Source organism: Phyllobates terribilis, unplaced genomic scaffold (assembly GCF_046119375.1).
Source record: "Phyllobates terribilis strain yellow unplaced genomic scaffold, ASM4611937v1 Scaffold_334__1_contigs__length_2070977, whole genome shotgun sequence".
In the NCBI taxonomy this organism is placed as follows: domain Eukaryota; kingdom Metazoa; phylum Chordata; class Amphibia; order Anura; family Dendrobatidae; genus Phyllobates; species Phyllobates terribilis.
The window spans coordinates 1,988,910-2,004,056 of record NW_027363094.1 but is presented as its reverse complement, the minus strand read 5'-3'; the positions used below and the strand labels follow the sequence as shown (position 1 = coordinate 2,004,056).

Genomic DNA, 15,147 nt, shown 5'->3' with positions numbered 1-15,147 from the left:
CTTCTGCAACTTTTAACATGAAAAATCCAATGAGGAGAAGAAAAGCAAAGCCAAAGAGTCCATCCCAAAATCCGACAAACAAGCAAAATGAACAAAAAGCATTGAATTCAATTCTTTCTGATTTTAGAAACTGCATTAAAGAAGGGGTGCACCGGTCCTGGAGATACTGCAACACCAGGTCAATGCGTGGAGTGGACAGAGCAAGCTCTTTTTCCATCTCCCTGTTCTAAAAATCCATTTAATATATGGTCCCCAGATAGGGGACGTATCAGATATTAAACTGATAAGAACAGATACTACACTTGATCTTAGCCAAAAGGCCGAGAAGCGATAACCAGAATTGGTTTCCGACTACGGTGCCACCCAAGGATTCTGAAAAGTCCATTTGTGGAGATGGCCACCTGGACTCCCGTTAAGAAGACATGCTGTCAACCTCTAGATCCCTCACATGCCTGCACTTTTCGGCTTGCTGCTGCTGCAATCCACGCGTTTTAGATCTGCATAACTCCACCTCTTTTAGCACAGTACCCTCAACCCCCGGCTGTTCCCACCCGCCTCAACACCGTTGGAAGGGAGGAGAACCAATTAAGGCGGGGGGGGGGTGGAACGAGCAGCTGTCTACCCTTAGCAGGAGGGTTGCTGATTAATTACCTCTCCTGCTGCTGCTGCTGCTGGCTGTCCAGCAGCAGACTGAAGGTGGCTGCTGCTGTGCGCAGGTATATAAAGGCTCAGAGCCTATTATGACACGCGCAGCCAGCGTTCCATTGCCACATTCCGTCTACTGCAGGCGGGATACCTGGATGGCTGAATGTCACTGAGAAGCTCACAGAGACCGCCATAAGCAACAGTTTAAAAGAATGCCACAGACTAATCAACCAAACATTTTGGGTTGGTTTCTCTTTTATAGTCTGCAGGCATTAAATGAAAGAAGTCAGTGTTCCAGCAGAGGGAGTCAACGTTTCAGAAAAGGCATTGTAGCAAACCAAAAAAGAAATTTTAAGCGCAGCAGAGTAACCAGCTCACATACCTGTTAGCTCAGGTGAGTTTAAAAGGCTGCTGTTGATAACAAGGGCATTTGCTAAATAGATGGTGTGTGTGCAACAATATACTGAAAGGTCAATTATATTGTGCAGCTTATCTCACCACCTGTAGTTATTTAGGTGAAAGCTCCAAAATGCTTGCCTAATATGTCTGTTTATCCAAAAGGAAGTATAGAGGGAGAGCTAGATAGATAGCATTGCATTACATTACATTACATGGCAATGCAATGCACAGTTGCTGAAGTTGAACCAAAATGAGCTTGTCATCTGGCTTCTGCAACTTTTAACATGAAAAATCCAATAAGGAGAAGAAAAGCAAAGCCAAAGAGTCCATCCCAAAATCCGACAAACAAGCAAAATGAACAAAAAGCATTGAATTCAATTCTTTCTGATTTTAGAAACTGCATTAAAGAAGGGGTGCACTGGTCCTGGAGATACTGCAATACCAGGTCAATGCGTGGAGTGGACAGAGCAAGCTCTTTTTCCATCTCCCTGTTCTAAAAATCCATTTAATATATGGTCCCCAGATAGGGGACGTATCAGATATTAAACTGATAAGAACAGATACTACACTTGATCTTAGCCAAAAGGCCGAGAAGCGATAACCAGAATTGGTTTCCGACTACGGTGCCACCCAAGGATTCTGAAAAGTCCATTTGTGGAGATGGCCACCTGGACTCCCGTTAAGAAGACATGCTGTCAACCTCTAGATCCCTCACATGCCTGCAGTTTTCGGCTTGCTGCTGCTGCAATCCACGCGTTTTAGATCTGCATAACTCCACCTCTTTTAGCACAGTACCCTCAACCCCCGGCTGTTCCCACCCGCCTCAACACCGTTGGAAGGGAGGAGAACCAATTAAGGCGGGGGGGGGTGGAACGAGCAGCTGTCTACCCTTAGCAGGAGGGTTGCGGATTAATTACCTCTCCTGCTGCTGCTGCTGCTGGCTGTCCAGCAGCAGACTGAAGGTGGCTGCTGCTGTGCGCAGGTATATAAAGGCTCAGAGCCTATTATGACACCCGCAGCCAGCGTTCCATTGCCACATTCCGTCTACTGCAGGCGGGATACCTGGATGGCTGAATGTCACTGAGAAGCTCACAGAGACCGCCATAAGCAACAGTTTAAAAGAATGCCACAGACTAATCAACCAAACATTTTGGGTTGGTTTCTCTTTTATAGTCTGCAGGCATTAAATGAAAGAAGTCAGTGTTCCAGCAGAGGGAGTCAACGTTTCAGAAAAGGCATTGTAGCAAACCAAAAAAGAAATTTTAAGCGCAGCAGAGTAACCAGCTCACATACCTGTTAGCTCAGGTGAGTTTAAAAGGCTGCTGTTGATAACAAGGGCATTTGCTAAATAGATGGTGTGTGTGCAACAATATACTGAAAGGTCAATTATATTGTGCAGCTTATCTCACCACCTGTAGTTATTTAGGTGAAAGCTCCAAAATGCTTGCCTAATATGTCTGTTTATCCAAAAGGAAGTATAGAGGGAGAGCTAGATAGATAGCATTGCATTACATTACATTACATGGCAATGCAATGCACAGTTGCTGAAGTTGAACCAAAATGAGCTTGTCATCTGGCTTCTGCAACTTTTAACATGAAAAATCCAATGAGGAGAAGAAAAGCAAAGCCAAAGAGTCCATCCCAAAATCCGACAAACAAGCAAAATGAACAAAAAGCATTGAATTCAATTCTTTCTGATTTTAGAAACTGCATTAAAGAAGGGGTGCACCGGTCCTGGAGATACTGCAATACCAGGTCAATGCGTGGAGTGGACAGAGCAAGCTCTTTTTCAATCTCCCTGTTCTAAAAATCCATTTAATATATGGTCCCCAGATAGGGGACGTATCAGATATTAAACTGATAAGAACAGATACTACACTTGATCTTAGCCAAAAGGCCGAGAAGCGATAACCAGAATTGGTTTCCGACTACGGTGCCACCCAAGGATTCTGAAAAGTCCATTTGTGGAGATGGCCACCTGGACTCCCGTTAAGAAGACATGCTGTCAACCTCTAGATCCCTCACATGCCTGCACTTTTCGGCTTGCTGCTGCTGCAATCCACGCGTTTTAGATCTGCATAACTCCACCTCTTTTAGCACAGTACCCTCAACCCCCGGCTGTTCCCACCCGCCTCAACACCGTTGGAAGGGAGGAGAACCAATTAAGGTGGGGGGGGGATGGGGTGGAACGAGCAGCTGTCTACCCTTAGCAGGAGGGTTGCTGATTAATTACCTCTCCTGCTGCTGCTGCTGCTGGCTGTCCAGCAGCAGACTGAAGGTGGCTGCTGCTGTGCGCAGGTATATAAAGGCTCAGAGCCTATTATGACACGCGCAGCCAGCGTTCCATTGCCACATTCCGTCTACTGCAGGCGGGATACCTGGATGGCTGAATGTCACTGAGAAGCTCACAGAGACCGCCATAAGCAACAGTTTAAAAGAATGCCACAGACTAATCAACCAAACTTTTTGGGTTGGTTTCTCTTTTATAGTCTGCAGGCATTAAATGAAAGAAGTCAGTGTTCCAGCAGAGGGAGACAACGTTTCAGAAAAGGCATTGTAGCAAACCAAAAAAGAAATTTTAAGCGCAGCAGAGTAACCAGCTCACATACCTGTTAGCTCAGGTGAGTTTAAAAGGCTGCTGTTGATAACAAGGGCATTTGCTAAATAGATGGTGTGTGTGCAACAATATACTGAAAGGTCAATTATATTGTGCAGCTTATCTCACCACCTGTAGTTATTTAGGTGAAAGCTCCAAAATGCTTGCCTAATATGTCTGTTTATCCAAAAGGAAGTATAGAGGGAGAGCTAGATAGATAGCATTGCATTACATTACATTACATGGCAATGCAATGCACAGTTGCTGAAGTTGAACCAAAATGAGCTTGTCATCTGGCTTCTGCAACTTTTAACATGAAAAATCCAATGAGGAGAAGAAAAGCAAAGCCAAAGAGTCCATCCCAAAATCCGACAAACAAGCAAAATGAACAAAAAGCATTGAATTCAATTCTTTCTGATTTTAGAAACTGCATTAAAGAAGGGGTGCACCGGTCCTGGAGATACTGCAATACCAGGTCAATGCGTGGAGTGGACAGAGCAAGCTCTTTTTCCATCTCCCTGTTCTAAAAATCCATTTAATATATGGTCCCCAGATAGGGGACGTATCAGATATTAAACTGATAAGAACAGATACTACACTTGATCTTAGCCAAAAGGCCGAGAAGCGATAACCAGAATTGGTTTCCGACTACGGTGCCACCCAAGGATTCTGAAAAGTCCATTTGTGGAGATGGCCACCTGGACTCCCGTTAAGAAGACATGCTGTCAACCTCTAGATCCCTCACATGCCTGCACTTTTCGGCTTGCTGCTGCTGCAATCCACGCGTTTTAGATCTGCATAACTCCACCTCTTTTAGCACAGTACCCTCAACCCCCGGCTGTTCCCACCCGCCTCAACACCGTTGGAAGGGAGGAGAACCAATTAAGGCGGGGGGGGGGGGTGGAACGAGCAGCTGCCTACCCTTAGCAGGAGGGTTGCTGATTAATTACCTCTCCTGCTGCTGCTGCTGCTGGCTGTCCAGCAGCAGACTGAAGGTGGCTGCTGCTGTGCGCAGGTATATAAAGGCTCAGAGCCTATTATGACACGCGCAGCCAGCGTTCCATTGCCACATTCCGTCTACTGCAGGCGGGATACCTGGATGGCTGAATGTCACTGAGAAGCTCACAGAGACCGCCATAAGCAACAGTTTAAAAGAATGCCACAGACTAATCAACCAAACTTTTTGGGTTGGTTTCTCTTTTATAGTCTGCAGGCATTAAATGAAAGAAGTCAGTGTTCCAGCAGAGGGAGACAACGTTTCAGAAAAGGCATTGTAGCAAACCAAAAAAGAAATTTTAAGCGCAGCAGAGTAACCAGCTCACATACCTGTTAGCTCAGGTGAGTTTAAAAGGCTGCTGTTGATAACAAGGGCATTTGCTAAATAGATGGTGTGTGTGCAACAATATACTGAAAGGTCAATTATATTGTGCAGCTTATCTCACCACCTGTAGTTATTTAGGTGAAAGCTCCAAAATGCTTGCCTAATATGTCTGTTTATCCAAAAGGAAGTATAGAGGGAGAGCTAGATAGATAGCATTGCATTACATTACATTACATGGCAATGCAATGCACAGTTGCTGAAGTTGAACCAAAATGAGCTTGTCATCTGGCTTCTGCAACTTTTAACATGAAAAATCCAATGAGGAGAAGAAAAGCAAAGCCAAAGAGTCCATCCCAAAATCCGACAAACAAGCAAAATGAACAAAAAGCATTGAATTCAATTCTTTCTGATTTTAGAAACTGCATTAAAGAAGGGGTGCACCGGTCCTGGAGATACTGCAATACCAGGTCAATGCGTGGAGTGGACAGAGCAAGCTCTTTTTCCATCTCCCTGTTCTAAAAATCCATTTAATATATGGTCCCCAGATAGGGGACGTATCAGATATTAAACTGATAAGAACAGATACTACACTTGATCTTAGCCAAAAGGCCGAGAAGCGATAACCAGAATTGGTTTCCGACTACGGTGCCACCCAAGGATTCTGAAAAGTCCATTTGTGGAGATGGCCACCTGGACTCCCGTTAAGAAGACATGCTGTCAACCTCTAGATCCCTCACATGCCTGCACTTTTCGGCTTGCTGCTGCTGCAATCCACGCGTTTTAGATCTGCATAACTCCACCTCTTTTAGCACAGTACCCTCAACCCCCGGCTGTTCCCACCCGCCTCAACACCGTTGGAAGGGAGGAGAACCAATTAAGGCGGGGGGGGGGGGTGGAACGAGCAGCTGTCTACCCTTAGCAGGAGGGTTGCTGATTAATTACCTCTCCTGCTGCTGCTGCTGCTGGCTGTCCAGCAGCAGACTGAAGGTGGCTGCTGCTGTGCGCAGGTATATAAAGGCTCAGAGCCTATTATGACACGCGCAGCCAGCGTTCCATTGCCACATTCCGTCTACTGCAGGCGGGATACCTGGATGGCTGAATGTCACTGAGAAGCTCACAGAGACCGCCATAAGCAACAGTTTAAAAGAATGCCACAGACTAATCAACCAAACTTTTTGGGTTGGTTTCTCTTTTATAGTCTGCAGGCATTAAATGAAAGAAGTCAGTGTTCCAGCAGAGGGAGACAACGTTTCAGAAAAGGCATTGTAGCAAACCAAAAAAGAAATTTTAAGCGCAGCAGAGTAACCAGCTCACATACCTGTTAGCTCAGGTGAGTTTAAAAGGCTGCTGTTGATAACAAGGGCATTTGCTAAATAGATGGTGTGTGTGCAACAATATACTGAAAGGTCAATTATATTGTGCAGCTTATCTCACCACCTGTAGTTATTTAGGTGAAAGCTCCAAAATGCTTGCCTAATATGTCTGTTTATCCAAAAGGAAGTATAGAGGGAGAGCTAGATAGATAGCATTGCATTACATTACATTACATGGCAATGCAATGCACAGTTGCTGAAGTTGAACCAAAATGAGCTTGTCATCTGGCTTCTGCAACTTTTAACATGAAAAATCCAATGAGGAGAAGAAAAGCAAAGCCAAAGAGTCCATCCCAAAATCCGACAAACAAGCAAAATGAACAAAAAGCATTGAATTCAATTCTTTCTGATTTTAGAAACTGCATTAAAGAAGGGGTGCACCGGTCCTGGAGATACTGCAATACCAGGTCAATGCGTGGAGTGGACAGAGCAAGCTCTTTTTCCATCTCCCTGTTCTAAAAATCCATTTAATATATGGTCCCCAGATAGGGGACGTATCAGATATTAAACTGTTAAGAACAGATACTACACTTGATCTTAGCCAAAAGGCCGAGAAGCGATAACCAGAATTGGTTTCCGACTACGGTGCCACCCAAGGATTCTGAAAAGTCCATTTGTGGAGATGGCCACCTGGACTCCCGTTAAGAAGACATGCTGTCAACCTCTAGATCCCTCACATGCCTGCACTTTTCGGCTTGCTGCTGCTGCAATCCACGCGTTTTAGATCTGCATAACTCCACCTCTTTTAGCACAGTACCCTCAACCCCCGGCTGTTCCCACCCGCCTCAACACCGTTGGAAGGGAGGAGAACCAATTAAGGCGGGGGGGGGGTGGAACGAGCAGCTGTCTACCCTTAGCAGGAGGGTTGCTGATTAATTACCTCTCCTGCTGCTGCTGCTGCTGGCTGTACAGCAGCAGACTGAAGGTGGCTGCTGCTGTGCGCAGGTATATAAAGGCTCAGAGCCTATTATGACACGCGCAGCCAGCGTTCCATTGCCACATTCCGTCTACTGCAGGCGGGATACCTGGATGGCTGAATGTCACTGAGAAGCTCACAGAGACCGCCATAAGCAACAGTTTAAAAGAATGCCACAGACTAATCAACCAAACTTTTTGGGTTGGTTTCTCTTTTATAGTCTGCAGGCATTAAATGAAAGAAGTCAGTGTTCCAGCAGAGGGAGACAACGTTTTAGAAAAGGCATTGTAGCAAACCAAAAAAGAAATTTTAAGCGCAGCAGAGTAACCAGCTCACATACCTGTTAGCACAGGTGAGTTTAAAAGGCTGCTGTTGATAACAAGGGCATTTGCTAAATAGATGGTGTGTGTGCAACAATATACTGAAAGGTCAATTATATTGTGCAGCTTATCTCACCACCTGTAGTTATTTAGGTGAAAGCTCCAAAATGCTTGCCTAATATGTCTGTTTATCCAAAAGGAAGTATAGAGGGAGAGCTAGATAGATAGCATTGCATTACATTACATTACATGGCAATGCAATGCACAGTTGCTGAAGTTGAACCAAAATGAGCTTGTCATCTGGCTTCTGCAACTTTTAACATGAAAAATCCAATGAGGAGAAGAAAAGCAAAGCCAAAGAGTCCATCCCAAAATCCGACAAACAAGCAAAATGAACAAAAAGCATTGAATTCAATTCTTTCTGATTTTAGAAACTGCATTAAAGAAGGGGTGCACCGGTCCTGGAGATACTGCAATACCAGGTCAATGCGTGGAGTGGACAGAGCAAGCTCTTTTTCCATCTCCCTGTTCTAAAAATCCATTTAATATATGGTCCCCAGATAGGGGACGTATCAGATATTAAACTGATAAGAACAGATTTTTTTGATTGAAGCTGCATCCAAGGCACTGAAAAATGTGACCGAAGTCACACCAAAACAGCGCACGAGGCGAGGATTCATGTGGACCCTTCCCGGAGGAGAGGGTCCCCAATAAACCATCCCCATCCCTCCGAGCCAGAAGGCCACAGCGAGGGTCAGGGATCTCCGATGCTCTCCCTAGCCGAAGCCGGAGAAGAGCCGTTTTCGTGCTCCCAGCTTCCATCTAGGCTGCCACCCTAGTGGAGCTGGAGCCTGTGTTGGTTTCTCAGCCCAAAGCTGACCGGACCTCCGACCGGGTTTATAAAAATTCCCCTTCCTAGCCCGGAGGCCAGGAATAGGGGGGGGTTGCACAGAAAGTATGATTGGCAAAGGTGCGGCGTGCTACGAAGCCAAGTCTTTCTGGGGTTCCCAGTCCCAGTAAGCTTGGACTCCCACCAGGGCGCCTACTCCTGGGGCACATTGCTCCAAAGCCCTCACACTTACCCAGCCTAGTGACTTCGATCCTGGAGGGCCATGTTTTCCATCAGATAACTCTATGAGCCACCTGGCGTACTAACAAGTGCACCAAACCAGTGTGTAATATGCATCAATTTACTAGGGCAGCCCAAGGACAAAACTGCCTTTTCAAAAGATACTACACTTGATCTTAGCCAAAAGGCCGAGAAGCGATAACCAGAATTGGTTTCCGACTACGGTGCCACCCAAGGATTCTGAAAAGTCCATTTGTGGAGATGGCCACCTGGACTCCCGTTAAGAAGACATGCTGTCAACCTCTAGATCCCTCACATGCCTGCACTTTTCGGCTTGCTGCTGCTGCAATCCACGCGTTTTAGATCTGCATAACTCCACCTCTTTTAGCACAGTACCCTCAACCCCCGGCTGTTCCCACCCGCCTCAACACCGTTGGAAGGGAGGAGAACCAATTAAGGCGGGGGGGGGGGTGGAACGAGCAGCTGTCTACCCTTAGCAGGAGGGTTGCTGATTAATTACCTCTCCTGCTGCTGCTGCTGCTGGCTGTCCAGCAGCAGACTGAAGGTGGCTGCTGCTGTGCGCAGGTATATAAAGGCTCAGAGCCTATTATGACACGCGCAGCCAGCGTTCCATTGCCACATTCCGTCTACTGCAGGCGGAATACCTGGATGGCTGAATGTCACTGAGAAGCTCACAGAGACCGCCATAAGCAACAGTTTAAAAGAATGCCACAGACTAATCAACCAAACTTTTTGGGTTGGTTTCTCTTTTATAGTCTGCAGGCATTAAATGAAAGAAGTCAGTGTTCCAGCAGAGGGAGACAACGTTTCAGAAAAGGCATTGTACCAAACCAAAAAAGAAATTTTAAGCGCAGCAGAGTAACCAGCTCACATACCTGTTAGCTCAGGTGAGTTTAAAAGGCTGCTGTTGATAACAAGGGCATTTGCTAAATAGATGGTGTGTGTGCAACAATATACTGAAAGGTCAATTATATTGTGCAGCTTATCTCACCACCTGTAGTTATTTAGGTGAAAGCTCCAAAATGCTTGCCTAATATGTCTGTTTATCCAAAAGGAAGTATAGAGGGAGAGCTAGATAGATAGCATTGCATTACATTACATTACATGGCAATGCAATGCACAGTTGCTGAAGTTGAACCAAAATGAGCTTGTCATCTGGCTTCTGCAACTTTTAACATGAAAAATCCAATGAGGAGAAGAAAAGCAAAGCCAAAGAGTCCATCCCAAAATCCGACAAACAAGCAAAATGAACAAAAAGCATTGAATTCAATTCTTTCTGATTTTAGAAACTGCATTAAAGAAGGGGTGCACCGGTCCTGGAGATACTGCAATACCAGGTCAATGCGTGGAGTGGACAGAGCAAGCTCTTTTTCCATCTCCCTGTTCTAAAAATCCATTTAATATATGGTCCCCAGATAGGGGACGTATCAGATATTAAACTGATAAGAACAGATACTACACTTGATCTTAGCCAAAAGGCCGAGAAGCGATAACCAGAATTGGTTTCCGACTACGGTGCCACCCAAGGATTCTGAAAAGTCCATTTGTGGAGATGGCCACCTGGACTCCCGTTAAGAAGACATGCTGTCAACCTCTAGATCCCTCACATGCCTGCACTTTTCGGCTTGCTGCTGCTGCAATCCACGCGTTTTAGATCTGCATAACTCCACCTCTTTTAGCACAGTACCCTCAACCCCCGGCTGTTCCCACCCGCCTCAACACCGTTGGAAGGGAGGAGAACCAATTAAGGCGGGGGGGGGGGTGGAACGAGCAGCTGTCTACCCTTAGCAGGAGGGTTGCTGATTAATTACCTCTCCTGCTGCTGCTGCTGCTGGCTGTCCAGCAGCAGACTGAAGGTGGCTGCTGCTGTGCGCAGGTATATAAAGGCTCAGAGCCTATTATGACACGCGCAGCCAGCGTTCCATTGCCACATTCCGTCTACTGCAGGCGGGATACCTGGATGGCTGAATGTCACTGAGAAGCTCACAGAGACCGCCATAAGCAACAGTTTAAAAGAATGCCACAGACTAATCAACCAAACTTTTTGGGTTGGTTTCTCTTTTATAGTCTGCAGGCATTAAATGAAAGAAGTCAGTGTTCCAGCAGAGGGAGACAACGTTTCAGAAAAGGCATTGTAGCAAACCAAAAAAGAAATTTTAAGCGCAGCAGAGTAACCAGCTCACATACCTGTTAGCTCAGGTGAGTTTAAAAGGCTGCTGTTGATAACAAGGGCATTTGCTAAATAGATGGTGTGTGTGCAACAATATACTGAAAGGTCAATTATATTGTGCAGCTTATCTCACCACCTGTAGTTATTTAGGTGAAAGCTCCAAAATGCTTGCCTAATATGTCTGTTTATCCAAAAGGAAGTATAGAGGGAGAGCTAGATAGATAGCATTGCATTACATTACATTACATGGCAATGCAATGCACAGTTGCTGAAGTTGAACCAAAATGAGCTTGTCATCTGGCTTCTGCAACTTTTAACATGAAAAATCCAATGAGGAGAAGAAAAGCAAAGCCAAAGAGTCCATCCCAAAATCCGACAAACAAGCAAAATGAACAAAAAGCATTGAATTCAATTCTTTCTGATTTTAGAAACTGCATTAAAGAAGGGGTGCACCGGTCCTGGAGATACTGCAATACCAGGTCAATGCGTGGAGTGGACAGAGCAAGCTCTTTTTCCATCTCCCTGTTCTAAAAATCCATTTAATATATGGTCCCCAGATAGGGGACGTATCAGATATTAAACTGATAAGAACAGATACTACACTTGATCTTAGCCAAAAGGCCGAGAAGCGATAACCAGAATTGGTTTCCGACTACGGTGCCACCCAAGGATTCTGAAAAGTCCATTTGTGGAGATGGCCACCTGGACTCCCGTTAAGAAGACATGCTGTCAACCTCTAGATCCCTCACATGCCTGCACTTTTCGGCTTGCTGCTGCTGCAATCCACGCGTTTTAGATCTGCATAACTCCACCTCTTTTAGCACAGTGCCCTCAACCCCCGGCTGTTCCCACCCGCCTCAACACCGTTGGAAGGGAGGAGAACCAATTAAGGCGGGGGGGGGTGGAACGAGCAGCTGTCTACCCTTAGCAGGAGGGTTGCTGATTAATTACCTCTCCTGCTGCTGCTGCTGCTGGCTGTCCAGCAGCAGACTGAAGGTGGCTGCTGCTGTGCGCAGGTATATAAAGGCTCAGAGCCTATTATGACACGCGCAGCCAGCGTTCCATTGTCACATTCCGTCTACTGCAGGCGGGATACCTGGATGGCTGAATGTCACTGAGAAGCTCACAGAGACCGCCATAAGCAACAGTTTAAAAGAATGCCACAGACTAATCAACCAAACTTTTTGGGTTGGTTTCTCTTTTATAGTCTGCAGGCATTAAATGAAAGAAGTCAGTGTTCCAGCAGAGGGAGACAACGTTTCAGAAAAGGCATTGTAGCAAACCAAAAAAGAAATTTTAAGCGCAGCAGAGTAACCAGCTCACATACCTGTTAGCTCAGGTGAGTTTAAAAGGCTGCTGTTGATAACAAGGGCATTTGCTAAATAGATGGTGTGTGTGCAACAATATACTGAAAGGTCAATTATATTGTGCAGCTTATCTCACCACCTGTAGTTATTTAGGTGAAAGCTCCAAAATGCTTGCCTAATATGTCTGTTTATCCAAAAGGAAGTATAGAGGGAGAGCTAGATAGATAGCATTGCATTACATTACATTACATGCCAATGCAATGCACAGTTGCTGAAGTTGAACCAAAATGAGCTTGTCATCTGGCTTCTGCAACTTTTAACATGAAAAATCCAATGAGGAGAAGAAAAGCAAAGCCAAAGAGTCCATCCCAAAATCCGACAAACAAGCAAAATGAACAAAAAGCATTGAATTCAATTCTTTCTGATTTTAGAAACTGCATTAAAGAAGGGGTGCACCGGTCCTGGAGATACTGCAATACCAGGTCAATGCGTGGAGTGGACAGAGCAAGCTTTTTTTCCATCTCCCTGTTCTAAAAATCCATTTAATATATGGTCCCCAGATAGGGGACGTATCAGATATTAAACTGATAAGAACAGATACTACACTTGATCTTAGCCAAAAGGCCGAGAAGCGATAACCAGAATTGGTTTCCGACTACGGTGCCACCCAAGGATTCTGAAAAGTCCATTTGTGGAGATGGCCACCTGGACTCCCGTTAAGAAGACATGCTGTCAACCTCTAGATCCCTCACATGCCTGCACTTTTCGGCTTGCTGCTGCTGCAATCCACGCGTTTTAGATCTGCATAACTCCACCTCTTTTAGCACAGTACCCTCAACCCCCGGCTGTTCCCACCCGCCTCAACACCGTTGGAAGGGAGGAGAACCAATTAAGGCGGGGGGGGGGGTGGAACGAGCAGCTGTCTACCCTTAGCAGGAGGGTTGCTGATTAATTACCTCTCCTGCTGCTGCTGCTGCTGGCTGTCCAGCAGCAGACTGAAGGTGGCTGCTGCTGTGCGCAGGTATATAAAGGCTCAGAGCCTATTATGACACGCGCAGCCAGCGTTCCATTGCCACATTCCGTCTACTGCAGGCGGGATACCTGGATGGCTGAATGTCACTGAGAAGCTCACAGAGACCGCCATAAGCAACAGTTTAAAAGAATGCCACAGACTAATCAACCAAACTTTTTGGGTTGGTTTCTCTTTTATAGTCTGCAGGCATTAAATGAAAGAAGTCAGTGTTCCAGCAGAGGGAGACAACGTTTCAGAAAAGGCATTGTAGCAAACCAAAAAAGAAATTTTAAGCGCAGCAGAGTAACCAGCTCACATACCTGTTAGCTCAGGTGAGTTTAAAAGGCTGCTGTTGATAACAAGGGCATTTGCTAAATAGATGGTGTGTGTGCAACAATATACTGAAAGGTCAATTATATTGTGCAGCTTATCTCACCACCTGTAGTTATTTAGGTGAAAGCTCCAAAATGCTTGCCTAATATGTCTGTTTATCCAAAAGGAAGTATAGAGGGAGAGCTAGATAGATAGCATTGCATTACATTACATTACATGGCAATGCAATGCACAGTTGCTGAAGTTGAACCAAAATGAGCTTGTCATCTGGCTTCTGCAACTTTTAACATGAAAAATCCAATGAGGAGAAGAAAAGCAAAGCCAAAGAGTCCATCCCAAAATCCGACAAACAAGCAAAATGAACAAAAAGCATTGAATTCAATTCTTTCTGATTTTAGAAACTGCATTAAAGAAGGGGTGCACCGGTCCTGGAGATACTGCAATACCAGGTCAATGCGTGGAGTGGACAGAGCAAGCTCTTTTTCCATCTCCCTGTTCTAAAAATCCATTTAATATATGGTCCCCAGATAGGGGACGTATCAGATATTAAACTGATAAGAACAGATACTACACTTGATCTTAGCCAAAAGGCCGAGAAGCGATAACCAGAATTGGTTTCCGACTACGGTGCCACCCAAGGATTCTGAAAAGTCCATTTGTGGAGATGGCCACCTGGACTCCCGTTAAGAAGACATGCTGTCAACCTCTAGATCCCTCACATGCCTGCACTTTTCGGCTTGCTGCTGCTGCAATCCACGCGTTTTAGATCTGCATAACTCCACCTCTTTTAGCACAGTACCCTCAACCCCCGGCTGTTCCCACCCGCCTCAACACCGTTGGAAGGGAGGAGAACCAATTAAGGCGGGGGGGGGGTGGAACGAGCAGCTGTCTACCCTTAGCAGGAGGGTTGCTGATTAATTACCTCTCCTGCTGCTGCTGCTGCTGGCTGTCCAGCAGCAGACTGAAGGTGGCTGCTGCTGTGCGCAGGTATATAAAGGCTCAGAGCCTATTATGACACGCGCAGCCAGCGTTCCATTGCCACATTCCGTCTACTGCAGGCGGGATACCTGGATGGCTGAATGTCACTGAGAAGCTCACAGAGACCGCCATAAGCAACAGTTTAAAAGAATGCCACAGACTAATCAACCAAACTTTTTGGGTTGGTTTCTCTTTTATAGTCTGCAGGCATTAAATGAAAGAAGTCAGTGTTCCAGCAGAGGGAGACAACGTTTCAGAAAAGGCATTGTAGCAAACCAAAAAAGAAATTTTAAGCGCAGCAGAGTAACCAGCTCACATACCTGTTAGCTCAGTTGAGTTTAAAAGGCTGCTGTTGATAACAAGGGCATTTGCTAAATAGATGGTGTGTGTGCAACAATATACTGAAAGGTCAATTATATTGTGCAGCTTATCTCACCACCTGTAGTTATTTAGGTGAAAGCTCCAAAATGCTTGCCTAATATGTCTGTTCATCCAAAAGGAAGTATAGAGGGAGAGCTAGATAGATAGCATTGCATTACATTACATTACATGGCAATGCAATGCACAGTTGCTGAAGTTGAACCAAAATGAGCTTGTCATCTGGCTTCTGCAACTTTTAACATGAAAAATCCAATGAGGAGAAGAAAAGCAAAGCCAAAGAGTCCATCCCAAAATCCGACAAACAAG

The 15,147-nt window shown here is 45.5% G+C and overlaps 11 non-coding genes and 1 pseudogene across 11 annotated transcripts; all 12 read right to left on the bottom strand.

The window, feature by feature from the left end:
* Nucleotides 1-141: 141 nt before the first annotated feature.
* Nucleotides 142-332, bottom strand: LOC141221727 (U2 spliceosomal RNA). Its single transcript, XR_012289688.1, has one exon. It is a non-coding gene; the product is annotated as a U2 spliceosomal RNA (small nuclear RNA).
* A 1,120-nt stretch (nucleotides 333-1,452) lies between these two features.
* LOC141221776 (U2 spliceosomal RNA) lies at nucleotides 1,453-1,643 on the bottom strand. Its single transcript, XR_012289720.1, has one exon. It is a non-coding gene; the product is annotated as a U2 spliceosomal RNA (small nuclear RNA).
* A 1,119-nt stretch (nucleotides 1,644-2,762) lies between these two features.
* On the bottom strand, nucleotides 2,763-2,953 carry LOC141221734 (U2 spliceosomal RNA). The gene has a single exon (XR_012289695.1). It is a non-coding gene; the product is annotated as a U2 spliceosomal RNA (small nuclear RNA).
* A 1,125-nt stretch (nucleotides 2,954-4,078) lies between these two features.
* Nucleotides 4,079-4,269, bottom strand: LOC141221687 (U2 spliceosomal RNA). Its single transcript, XR_012289649.1, has one exon. It is a non-coding gene; the product is annotated as a U2 spliceosomal RNA (small nuclear RNA).
* Nucleotides 4,270-5,391: 1,122 nt separating this feature from the next.
* Nucleotides 5,392-5,582, bottom strand: LOC141221686 (U2 spliceosomal RNA). Its single transcript, XR_012289648.1, has one exon. It is a non-coding gene; the product is annotated as a U2 spliceosomal RNA (small nuclear RNA).
* A 1,122-nt stretch (nucleotides 5,583-6,704) lies between these two features.
* On the bottom strand, nucleotides 6,705-6,895 carry LOC141221740 (U2 spliceosomal RNA). Its single transcript, XR_012289701.1, has one exon. It is a non-coding gene; the product is annotated as a U2 spliceosomal RNA (small nuclear RNA).
* A 1,120-nt stretch (nucleotides 6,896-8,015) lies between these two features.
* Nucleotides 8,016-8,198, bottom strand: LOC141221743 (U2 spliceosomal RNA). Its single transcript, XR_012289703.1, has one exon. It is a non-coding gene; the product is annotated as a U2 spliceosomal RNA (small nuclear RNA).
* A 525-nt stretch (nucleotides 8,199-8,723) lies between these two features.
* On the bottom strand, nucleotides 8,724-8,839 carry LOC141221767 (U2 spliceosomal RNA; annotated as a pseudogene).
* A 1,121-nt stretch (nucleotides 8,840-9,960) lies between these two features.
* On the bottom strand, nucleotides 9,961-10,151 carry LOC141221685 (U2 spliceosomal RNA). Its single transcript, XR_012289647.1, has one exon. It is a non-coding gene; the product is annotated as a U2 spliceosomal RNA (small nuclear RNA).
* A 1,121-nt stretch (nucleotides 10,152-11,272) lies between these two features.
* On the bottom strand, nucleotides 11,273-11,463 carry LOC141221684 (U2 spliceosomal RNA). The gene has a single exon (XR_012289646.1). It is a non-coding gene; the product is annotated as a U2 spliceosomal RNA (small nuclear RNA).
* A 1,119-nt stretch (nucleotides 11,464-12,582) lies between these two features.
* Nucleotides 12,583-12,773, bottom strand: LOC141221738 (U2 spliceosomal RNA). The gene has a single exon (XR_012289699.1). It is a non-coding gene; the product is annotated as a U2 spliceosomal RNA (small nuclear RNA).
* Nucleotides 12,774-13,894: 1,121 nt separating this feature from the next.
* On the bottom strand, nucleotides 13,895-14,085 carry LOC141221683 (U2 spliceosomal RNA). Its single transcript, XR_012289645.1, has one exon. It is a non-coding gene; the product is annotated as a U2 spliceosomal RNA (small nuclear RNA).
* Nucleotides 14,086-15,147: the final 1,062 nt, after the last annotated feature.